Raw genomic sequence first — 12324 nt, forward strand, 5'->3', positions numbered from 1 at the left:
AGCTAAACTTTTGGCCACGCACCTTTCTCTGGTATTGGGTGGTCTAATTGTTCCGGACCAATCTGGCTTCATTAAGCAGCGTCTTATTAGTAACAATACCCGTCTCTTCTTGCACATTCAACAAGAGGTTTTTTCAGTTACAACTCCAACTGTTGCTGTGTCGTTGGATGCAGAAAAAGCCTTCGACTGAGTTGAATGGTCCTTTTTATTTTATGCGCTTCAATGGTATGGTTTGGGGCTTAATTATTTAGCGTGGATAAGATTTCTGTATACCTCACCTACCGCCTTTTTATATATTAACCAGCAACAATCTCCTTCTTTTCCACTATTTAGGGGCACCAGACAAGGCTGTCCCTTATCTCCATTACTATTTAATTTAGCTCTGGAACCGTTACTTTCAGCAATTCGTCAAACTGATCAAATTCAAGGTGTACAAATTGGAAATGACATATATAAATTATGTGCTTATGCTGATGATGTTCTCTTATTTTTGCAGGACCCTGAAGAATCCCTTCTCCACCTTTTTAATTTGATAACCAGATATTCCTCACTTTCTGGATATAAGATCAACTGGCACAAAACTGAGCTTCTCCCCTTAAACTATTCTGCCTCCTTGGTTGATCTCACTAATTTTTCTATACAAAAGATATACCAAGGTTTGAAATATTTGGGAATTAAGTTCTTCACTGATCCATTAGAAACTATAGCTCGAGGGGAATCCTCAGTTTTGCAAACTGTTAAAGACTTAGTGCTAAGGTGGTCACCTCTATATCTTACCTGGTGGGACAGATTAGATACTATTAAGATGGTACTAGCACCTAAAATAACATACACCCTTTCCATGTTGCCCATTTTCTTTTCTGCTGATTTTTATTGACAAGTTGACAGATTGTTAGTTAAATTTCTGTGGAACAATAAAGCTCCTCGCATCGCTCTCTCTAAACTCAAGGCTACTAAACATCAGGGTGGGGTTAATTTTCCTGACTTTTATACTTACCACCAAGCATATATTTTACAACAAGATTCCATTATTTTGATGTGATCTGTGCAGATCTGGTACCACCCCGATGGCTGGCTATTGAACGTACACGCCAAGACCCCTTTCCGTTGTATTGTTTTCCAGGTATGAACCTTCCACAACTTCTGATGGCTGATCCTATTCTGAGATCCTTACATAGGGCTTTCTCAGAATTCGATTTATCTGCGCCAGCCCAATCCCCCAAATGGCGCTCTGCCGGTTTAACTCCCCTGTGGCGGAATTCTTTGATTACCATAGGTGGTAATACACTCAATTGGCCCATTTGGCAACAGTGTAATATTTGGTTCCTGTCTACTATTATGGAATCTGGTCAGATAATATCTTTCAAAAAATTACGAGGTACCCACAGCTTGCCACCAACACAGCTTTATGCTTGGTTGCAATTAAAGTCTCTTTTCCATGATACTGTGTTAAGCAAATTCGAGCTAGGGAAAGTGCCTTTTTTATTGCAGTTTTATCAAGATCAGAGCCATAAAGGTCATTTAGCTTCTGGTATTTACAAGCTTCTAAAAGGTTTTTCCCAGCGTTCTCCCATAAAATCTTTATCTTCCATCTGGTCCTTCAGATCTTGAGTTGGAAATTACTGCTGGTATGTGGAAATACATTTGGACACATTCCATCCGTAATTCCCTTTCTGCTAGTTTGATACAAACCTCTTTTTTTTATTATTCATAGAGCAGTTTGGACACCTTGGAAATTGCATCCTGCTGGATTACTACCTTCACATTCCTGCTGGTCTTCTTCAGCTCCTAAGGCAACTTTAAGTCATATGCTTTTTTATTGCCCCTTGGTTAATGTTTTTTGGCGACAGGTTTGGGATACAGTGACTCGTATTCTACCATTAAATCTTCCAATTTCCTATTCTTTAGTGATATTGAAAGGTACTGATCCCTCTTTACAACTTTTGGCACCCCAATGTAGACTAATAGATTTTTTTTTAACTATAGCTCAACATAAAAGGTGAGCGGCGTTGGTTTATCCTGCGCCGCGAATATAACATGGGGGAAAGCGCGCGAGAGCAGAGTCAGGGATTAAGAGATCAGGGGAGGGGGAAGGGCAGGAAAGTGCAAGGTGGGAAAGGAGGTTAGGAACAAAGAAAGGGAGGGGGGAAGAGTGAGTGGTTTCAGGAGAGTTCTGAAATCACCTCTCCTGATTGGAAAAGAGTCAGGTGACATGGGCAGAGGCTAGTTTCTGTCAGAGATAAACTAATATAGAATTTAGTTTGGGCCTGAAGATGAAGCGGGAGGATAAGCGGCAGGCCTGTGTTACCGGCGGAGAGGCAAAAAAAAAAAAAGAGAAGGTTCGTAGCGTGGTCACAGTGAAATTCAGGAGAACGGTCAGCGAGGGTACGTGTCGTCCCCCCCACCCCCCACCGGTTATAGCAGCTTGAACAAACAGCCTTTATTCAGCTCGTGTGGGTACGCGGCACAGCGGCGGGGGTTAGAGGCGGTTAGGTCGGAGAGCCGGTGGGGCATAGAGTTGCCCCCCCCCCCCCTCGCCGGACCGGGCACCCATGTGTCATGGTCAGAGTAGGATGCACAGAATACCAGGAGAGCAGGGGAGGGGCTGCAGAGTGTCAGGCGGAAACTGCACGGACCTCTCGGGCTAGCGTCTGAAACCAGGCGCCGGATGAGAGAGTTTAGTCAGCAGCGTGCAGCTGTGGGCATGGTGTAGCAGTTAGGGGCGCGGGTGTCGGTGTAAGCGGATGACATGGCCAGCAGGGTTGTAAGGATTAGTGGACGCAGAGGCCAAAAGGGGGACATGCAAACCAAGAGCACGGACAAGCAGAATGGAGAAATAGTGGTGGCCCACATGGCTCGGACGGCGAAGGAACAGTGATCAAGATTCAGCAGGCCAGGCGAATGAAAAGGCACATGGTGAGTGGGCAGAGGGACTAGTGGAAGATGTAACGCGAAGCAAGGGCGTGTGCCAAGGTACGGGGCACAGGTCCCCTCTGGTGCCTTGTGCGGGTGAGTAAGGCTCGGGGGGGTTGGACAGTTGCCAGGCAGGGGAGGAGGCCAGGCTGCTGCCAGCCATGAGAAGAGACTGCTGAGGACGAGCGTGGGGGATGGGTACTTCAGCTGGTCTTTTGTCTTTGCAGGAACAAAGGAGCAGACGCATACCGGGGCGTCGAGGAATGAAGCATGGAGGGAGGGACAGCAGGACACGCTGGACAGGACAAGCAGCGTGGTGTGTGCAAGCAGTCAGGGGCAGAGCAGAGGAACGGAACACGATATCCAGTGCGGAAGGAGGTAAAGCGAGGGAGGGTCATAAAAAAAAAAAAAAAGACAGCTATAGAGGCAGAGGTTCTTCTTCATGTTCTTCTACTGATAACAGCGCTTCGCCAGAGCCTTCCAAGGATGCCAGTGTCAGGCAAAGCGAGGCGCGTATTTGCGGACAGGGGCCGAACCTGGACAGTGTTCACCCAATGCACCCTGAATGGGCCACAGGAGGGGGTACCAGGCACATCAGGGCGTAGACGCAGGAGGCGCAGATACGTGTACTTCCCAGTAGCGGCAGGGTGGAGCGCAAGTAAGAGACGACGCAGAGAGGGCAGCATGATGGGCAACAGAGAGACCGGGAGCAAGGTGCACAAGAAATCCTTAAGTGGATGAGGTGTTGCCTAGGCCGGATAGCTTAGTAGGGCTTTACACACCGGGACAATTTGGTGCACCATTAGCATATGGTGACGGTACACCATTGACACTTAGGATTGCGAAGGTGGACTTGGCTCTGCTATGATGTACAGTTAAAGGAAAGGATGGTGGGCAATAGAATTCTGTCTAGGGGTAGCCGGACATCAACCTATAGCTCACACAGAGGTTCGGCGAGAGGTAAAGCTAGGCTATTTTGGGAGTGAAGGAATAGCCAGAGGTTAGCACAGTGGGTTATACAACATGACATCAGTGTTAAGGTTGCAAAGTCTACTTGGCAACCGTGGGTACGTCACTGTATATTTATGGGATGGGTTGTTCAGAGGGAGGTATTGGAAAGGTGACGGCGATATGCGTGCGACAAAAAGGCCGAGAAGCAGCAGTCAAGAGAGTATTAAAAAAAAAAAAAAAAAAAGGGTTACAGGCACATTCCGATGTATGTAGGAGTTACGACCGAGCTATCCGATTATTTCCTGAAGCCAAGTCAGACATGCTTGCACGGCACATCAGTGCACACAGGCTAAGGTCAAGTTTACCAAAAAAAAAAGAAATTATACATATATATGGCTGCTGGCAGATAGAGTTACAGAGGTCAGAGCTCAGCCGAGTGGGTATAGGGCGTTGAGGGGGGGGGGGGGGGGGGCCAGGGTGGGATAAGGCCTGGGAGATCGCGGGGCAGGAGTACATCTTTTAGATCAGGGCAAGCAAAAGCGTGCATTGAGGTAGACAAATGCTCTGTGCGCAGATACATGGGGAGAGAGGAAGGGGCATAGGGGGCAGGGGCGAGGATAGCGGTTCAGAGGTTTAAGGACGGGAGGTTGCAGTTTTTTAGCATAGCCAAGAAGCAGGGTGTTTCACAATTCAATAAATAAATAAATAAATAAATAAATAAATGAATGAAATGAAATGAAATGGGGAGTGCCACAGGGCACCGTTCGGATGTTGATCATTGCTTCCTTCCTGTACGGTTCACGCCGTTTCGGAAGCAGGAAGGACGACGATGATTTCGGACGGCAGGGATAATCTGAAGTAGAGCCCGCCTTACCTTTGGCTTTGAAAGGCGATGTCAGTGGCTGAAGTCAGGTGGCAGGGGGGTGGTATACACTGTACAGGAACATGGAAGTTTGCCACTTTTAAGGGGTATATTAGGAGGGGTACCAAGGATGAGTAAGGAGGAGCAAGACGGAGGGGAAGCAACAATGGGTGATACATAAAAAAAAAAAAGAGGAATGGTTTTCACACTAACTCGTGTGTCTTTGGTTTCAGAGCTGTGGGAGAGAATGCATGGGACGGCATGCGCCTGACTTGTGGGCCATTCATTTATTCACAGAGCCCAGAGACATGACAGGACACTACCTGATAGAGAGCACTTTGATTTGGAAAGTAGGGGAAGGATGCAAGCATGGTCCAGTAGGAGGTGCAGGCTATGGGGACAATCTTTTGCCTTTTATACAGGCATGAACTGAACTGTGGAGACACCTAACATTCTACTTCTTCATTTGGGCGGCAATAACATCGGTGTTAAATGTGTCGAGTACAGGTGATGATTAGGGAGGCACAGGTGAGGGTGGGTTGGTAGGATATTAGAGTTAGGTGAGGAATGGGAAACAGCAATGGGAACTCGGGGAGTTAACTAGGACATAGGCAGAGAGGGGAAGAGGAGGGGATGAAAAAGGGGATTTTGGGGAGCCACTATTGGTCTTGGAATGTTTATAGCAGAGAATTAGCAAATGGTAACAGGCCACAGTGGGGGAACAAGCCGACCAGGTCGGTTTGTTTGTGGCGGAAAACCCGAGCCCATGTATGTTGGAATGTTGGGGGTGGGGGCGATTTGGTTGGTGGAAAGGGGGGGGGGGGGAGGGAGTGCTACACGGGATGACCGGAGAACCATGGGGCTAAGGTTCACGGTAGAGCTTGCTCTCGCTGGTTCGAGGTGGAGCAGGTGGAAGAGGGGGAGGGGCAGTTACACCATTGGGGATTAAGGTGGTGGAGGACCAAGGCAACGGGTGGGGGAGGGGCATTAGGGGTGGGGCAGCTTATGGTTAAACTTGTTGTACGGGCTCGGGTTAGTTGATTATTAAACTGCGGCCTATTTTAAAGCCATCAAGTGGTTGTGTTTTTATTGGGGGGTTGTACGAGACAGTGATCGAGCGCAACGACTTTCCTCCCTATGTTAAAGGTGAGCGGCGCTGGTTTATCCTGCGCCGCGAATATAACATGGGGGAAAGCGCGCGAGAGCAGAGTCAGGGATTAAGAGATCAGGGGAGGGGGAAGGGCAGGAAAGTGCAAGGCGGGAAAGGAGGTTAGGAACAAAGAAAGGGAGGGGGGAAAGAGTGAGTGGTTTCAGGAGAGTTCTGAAATCACCTCTCCTGATTGGACAAGAGTCAGGTGACATGGGCAGAGGCAGTTGGCAGTCTAGGAGAGCAGCGTGTGGGAAGGGAGCGTGCTAGTTTCTGTCCTGCCCGCCCTTGTTGTTATTGTAAGGTTCACTAAATATGTATCATATGAAATATTTGTCGCAGTTGTGGCATAAAACCCGAGCCCATGTATGTTGGAATGTTGGGGGTGGGGGCGATTTGGTTGGTGGAAAGGGGGGGGGGGGGGAAGTGCCTCGTGTAGTTGCGGGGGCTGCTACACGGGATGACCGGAGAACCATGGGGCTAAGGTTCACGGTAGAGCTTGCTCTCGCTGGTTCGAGGCAGAGCAGGTGGAAGAGGGGGAGGGGCAGTTACACCATTGGGGATTAAGGTGGTGGAGGACCAAGGCAACGGGTGGGGGAGGGGCGTTAGGGGAGGGACAGCTTATGGTTAAACTTGTCGTACGGGCTCGGGTTAGTTGATTATTAAACTGCGGCCTATTTTAAAGCCATCAAGTGGTTGTGTTTTTATTGGGGGGTTGTACGAGACAGTGATCGAGCGCAACGTCTTTCCTCCCTATGTTGTATTATGTTTAATTGGAAATGTAGTGATCTTCTTTCTGAACACCTTTGGTGGAATACAGTTTGTTTATACTCAAAATATGAAAAAGCCATGGCTGTGAAGACCGGTAGACTCTCCAATTGGTCCCAAGTGTGGAAGCCATTAGACACTTATATTGCTTCATTGTAATTATCATTTTACTCCTATGTGCATTTCCTTTGGTATATTTGGTATATTTAATATTTACTTACTATTCTTACTACTTATTTAATTTCGTGTTTTTCTTTCTCTTTCTTCTTCCCTTCTTTTTCCTTTTGCTTTTTCTTTTGGCATATGGTTTCTATTTTCTCGATTGAACTTGTAACTCATATCGTGTATGATATATTTTTTTTTGTTTATATACTGTAAGTTGGAGCAGGTTCTTTTTAATAATTTGTTATTCGATGGCTATGTTACCTGCCTTCTTATTACAAGTTGTATACTTAAATCTAATAAAATATCTCAACAAAAAAAAAAAAAAGAAAACATGAGTGATCAGATAAAAGTTTTTAATTTGTTTCAAATTAAACTATTTCATGCATCACAATCATTAAACAAACCATAGCAATAAAGGAAATAATAAAATGATCCTGTTCAAAAGTTTACATATACTTGAACGTTTGGGATGATATACACTGAAGTTGACACACACAGGTTGAGATAGCAACGAAGGGTAGGTATCTACACCTCTGCCTTGTTTGATTGTAATTAGTGTCTGTGTATAAATAGTCAATGAATTTCTTAGCTCTTGAGAAACCTCTGTGCATTTCAAACAGGGCTGCACTGACTCTGGTAGTTACTGAAACATGGGGAAAGCAAAAACTGTGAACAGAAATAGTTCAACTTTATAAATCAAGAAAATGATATAAAAAGATAGCCAAAGATTTGAAAATGTCAATCAGAACTGTTCAAACTCTGATCAAGTGGTGGAAAATTATGGGTTTGGTTAATACCAAGCCAGACCAAGAAAGATTTCAGACACAACTACCAGGAAAATTTGTTGGAATGCAAAGGAAAACCCACAAGCAACTTCTACTGAAATACAGGCTTCTCTGAAACAAAGTAGTGTGTGGGTGTTTCAGCATGCACAATAAGGAGATACTTGAACAAAAATGGGTTATATGGGTAGAGTTGCCTGAAAAAAGCCATTGCCATACCAATGCCACAAAACAGCCCACTTAAAATTTGCCAAACAGCACCTAGAGAAGTCTCAAAACTTCTAGAACAAAATAATTTGGAGTGATAAAATGAAAATTTAACTTTATGGTCACAACCATAAATGCTATGTTTGGAGAGGAGTCAATACCACCCCTACTGTGGAGTATGGAGTTGTATCTCTGCTGTTTGTTTGTTCTTTTTTTGGGGGGGGGGGGCGGTGAGCTACAGCAGCACAGGGAATTTAGTCAAAATTGATGGCAGGATGAATGCAGCATCTTATCAGAAAATATTGGAGGAAAATTTGCATTCATTCATCAGCCAGGAAGTTGCGCAAGGGATGCACTTGGACTTTCCAGGATGACAATGATCCGAGACATAAGGCCAAATCGACCTTTGTGGCTGCAGCAGAACAAAGTAAAGGTTTTGAAGTGGCCATCACAGTCTCCTGACCTCAACATCACTGGGCAACTTTGGAGAGAACTCAAACATGCAGTTCATGCTAGACAACCAAAGAATTTACAGGATCTGGAGGCTTTTTGCCAAGAGGAATAGGCAGCTTTATCACATGGGAAAATAAAGGGCCTCATTCACAACTTTCACAAAAGACTAAGTTGTCACTGATGCAAAAGGGGGCAATACATGATATTAAGAACTATGTAAATTTTTGAAGAGTACAATTTTATTTCCTTTATTGTTAATGTTTGGATAATAATTGTGCTATTCCGTGATGCATAAAATAGTTTAATTTGAAACATTAAACACAACAGACGTGTTTTGTCTGATCACTCATGTTTTCTTAAAATGCTACACATCTTACAAATTCTGCCAGAGGTATGTAAACTTATGGGCACTTCTGCATTTGGTTACAAGTATTTGTCTTTGACTTAAGACCTTAATAGTTAAAAGTAGCCACAGCACAAAAAACTTTATAAAGAACATGGCTGTAGTTCTACTTGGTAATGAGCTTCTAAACTGCCAGGGAGACCATGCTTTGCTTTCCACATCACTGGACTATTTAAGAACATAAGAACATAAGAAATTGCCATGCTGGGTCAGACCAAGGGTCCATCAAGCCCAGCATCCTGTTTCCAACAGAGGCCAAAACCAGGCCACAAAAACCTGGTAAAGCAAATGTTGCTTACCTGATGTAACAGGTGTTCTCACAGGACAGCAGGATGTTAGTCCTCACAAATGGGTGACATCGAGGATGGAGCCCACCACGGAAAACTTCTGTCAAAGTTTAACAGAACTTTGACTGGCCCCTACTGGGCATGCCCAGCACGGCACTGACCCTGCAGCCAGCAGGGGTCTCCCTTCAGTCTGATTTTCAAAGCTACAGGCAGTGCCTAAAAAATAAAAGAAACGAACCCAACACCGCGGGGTGGCGGGCGGGTTTCGTGAGGACTAACATCCTGCTGTCCTGTGAGAACACCTGTTACATCAGGTAAGCAACATTTGCTTTCTCACAGGACAAGCAGGATGGTTGTCCTCACAAATGGGTGAGTACCGAGCTGAGGATGTCCTGACTTGCACCAAAGGCACCCAACGGCGTGCAAAAGGCACAACAACTGGGGTAGAATTTAGGAAAGGACATCCGCACCCTACCGGGCAGGTGGAAGGGTGTTGGTACATCATGTTGGAAAAAGGTTACGCAAGACAGATTGGCCGAAGATGGCGTCCTGCCTTCCAGCTTTGTCCAAACAATAGTGGGCTGCAAATGTATGGAGAGAACTCCAGGTTGCAGCCTTGCAGATGTCAGGAAGCGGCACCGATCGAAGGTGTGCTACTGAAGTCGCCATGGCCCTTACAGAGTGTGCTTTGACACGGTCTTGGAAAGGAATGCCAGCTTGCTCATAGCAAAAAGAAATGCAGTCCGCCAACCAGGAGGAAAGAGCCTGCTTACCCACAGGTTGTCCTAACTTGTTAGGATGGAAAGAGACAAATAATTGAGTACTCTTCCTGTGAGCAACTGTACGGTCTAGATAAAAAGCTAGAGCTCGTTTACAATCTAGGGTATGCAGAGTCTGTTCCCCGGAGTTGGAGTGGGGCCTGGGAAAAAAGATAGGTAGTATAATAGATTGATTGATATGAAACTCAGAAACTACCTTAGGTAAAAATTTAGGGTGAGTGCGGAGTACCGCCCGGTCCTGCAGGAGTTTAGTGTAAGGCGGATAGGTAACTAGGGCCTGTAGTTCACTAACCCTGCGAGCTGAAGTGATAGCCAAAAGGAATAACACTTTCCATGTGAGATATTTTAGGTCACAGGAGTGAAGAGGTTCGAAATGGGGTTTCATTAGACGACCAAGAACCAGATTAAGGTCCCAAGATGGGGCTGGAGGACGTAAGGGTGGCTTCAGATGGAGCAAGCCCTTAAGAAAGCGTGTTACCAGGGGTTGTACTAAAATAGGGACACCCTCGATACCTTTATGGAAAGCGGCTACCGCACTGACATGCATCCTTATAGAAGAGGTTTTAAGACCTGATTCCGATAGATGCCATAAATAGTCCAAGAATCTCGAGATTGGACAGGAAAGGGGATCAAGGGACTGAGAAGTGCACCATGATGTGTACCTTTTCCATTTGTATGAATAGGACCTTCTGGTGGAGGGCTTTCGTGAAGCTATCAGGACACGAGAAACTGAATCCGAAAGGTTAAATGGCTGAAGGACTAACCTTTCAACATCCATGCCGTCAGGGACAATGCTTGGAGGTTGGGATGGAGGAGGCATCCGTCGTTTTGAGTGAGGAGATGCGGGTCCTTTCCCAAGGGAATGTGCCTGCGGATGGAGAGATCCTGGAGTATGGGAAACCATACTTGGCGTGGCCAGTAAGGTGCTATCAGGATCATGGTTCCTCCGTCCTGGCGTAGCTTCACGAGAGTCCTCGACAGAAGAGGAAGTGGAGGGAATGCATAAAGCAGACCGGTTGCCCACTTGAGGGAGAAGGCATCCCTGGGCCGAGAGTGTTGGCTCCGAATGAGAGAGCAGTAATTGTCCACTTTGTGGTTCTGAGGGGACGCAAAGAGGTCTATGTAAGGATAACCCCACTTGTGAAACAGAGAGGTCGCTACGAGAGGATTGAGTGACCACTCGTGTGGTTGGAAGACACGGCTCAGCTGGTCTGCCAATACATTGTCTACTCCCGGCAGGTAGGTGGCCCTGAGGTACATAGAGTGGGAGAGGGCTTCCGCCCAAATCTGCGCAGCTTCCTGACACAGAAGGAAGGAGCCTGTGCCTCCCTGCTTGTTTATGTACCACATGGCCACCTGGTTGTCCGTTTGGATCAAGATTATCTGATTTGATAGGTGAGCTTGGAAAGTTCTGAGTGCGTAGCGGATTGCTCGCAGTTCCAAGAAATTTATCTGGTGTTCGGCTTCCTCTCGAGACCAGAGTCCTTGAGTTTGGAGATTGTCCACATGGGCTCCCCAACCGATGTGGGAAGCATCGGTAGTTAGGATTATTTGGGGATCTGGTGGAAGAAAAGGTAAGCCCTGAAGGAGGTTGATTTGAGTCGTCCACCAGGTTAAAGATCGGCGTAGCGCTTGTGTAATTGTGACAATGGAGGACAGAGGCTGAAGAGCTTGAATCCATTGATGTCGCAGAGTCCATTGGGTAACTCTCATGGCTAGTCGGGTCATGGGAGTGACTTGAACCAAGGATGCCATGTGTCCTAGGAGAATGAGGAATTGGCGAGCCGTGGCAGTGGTTTGAGACTGGAGCTGGCGAGCTACGGACATGAGAGTTTGGACTCTTTGATGCGGAAGGTAGGCCTTTGCCTGTAAGGTGTCCAAGTCTGCCCCATTGAAGGATAAGGTTTGAGATGGGACTAAGCAAGATTTCTCGTAATTGACAAGAAACCCTAAGGAAAGGAGTGTGTGAATTGTCAATTTTAGGGAGGATTGAGTAATCTGTGGGGTGGAGGCCCTGATTAGCCAATCGTCCAGGTAGGGGTAGACGTGGACACCTTCCTTCCTGAGGAATGCTGCTACCACAACGAGACATTTGGTAAAGACTCGTGGAGCAGACGCCAGACCGAAAGGTAGTACCCGGTATTGATAATGGTTTCGGCCCACCAGAAAACGCAGATACTTGCGATGGGATTGTGTTATCGCAATGTGGGTATAAGCGTCTTTGAGGTCGAGAGAGCACAGCCAATCCCCCCTTTGCAGCAGAGGGAGAAGTGAGCCCATGGTTACCATCTTGAACTTTTCTTTTTGAAGGTACTTGTTGAGGGCTCGAAGGTCCAAAATGGGACGTAGCCCCCCTGATTTCTTTGGTATTAGGAAGTACCTGGAGTAGAATCCCTTCCCTTGTTGAGAGGGAGGGATGGGTTCTATAGCATTTGATTGCAGAAGAAGGGTTACTTCTTGTTGTAATTGAGTCAAATGGCTGGTTAGACTCCATGCTTGAAGAGGCGGGGAGTCTGCCGGAAGAGTAATGAAGTGGAGGTGGTAACCCTGTGCGATGATTGCTAGAACCCATTGATCTGAGGTGATCTGTAGCCAGTGGTCTAAAAA

General features: G+C 46.5%; 1 protein-coding gene across 1 annotated transcript in view; it reads right to left on the reverse strand.

Annotated features, from left to right (window-relative positions):
* Positions 1-12324, reverse strand: part of PPFIBP1 (PPFIA binding protein 1) — a 1178807-nt gene that overhangs the window by 865963 nt on the left and 300520 nt on the right. The gene's annotated exons all lie outside the window — the stretch shown is intronic.

Source organism: Rhinatrema bivittatum, chromosome 4 (assembly GCF_901001135.1).
Source record: "Rhinatrema bivittatum chromosome 4, aRhiBiv1.1, whole genome shotgun sequence".
NCBI classification, from domain to species: domain Eukaryota; kingdom Metazoa; phylum Chordata; class Amphibia; order Gymnophiona; family Rhinatrematidae; genus Rhinatrema; species Rhinatrema bivittatum.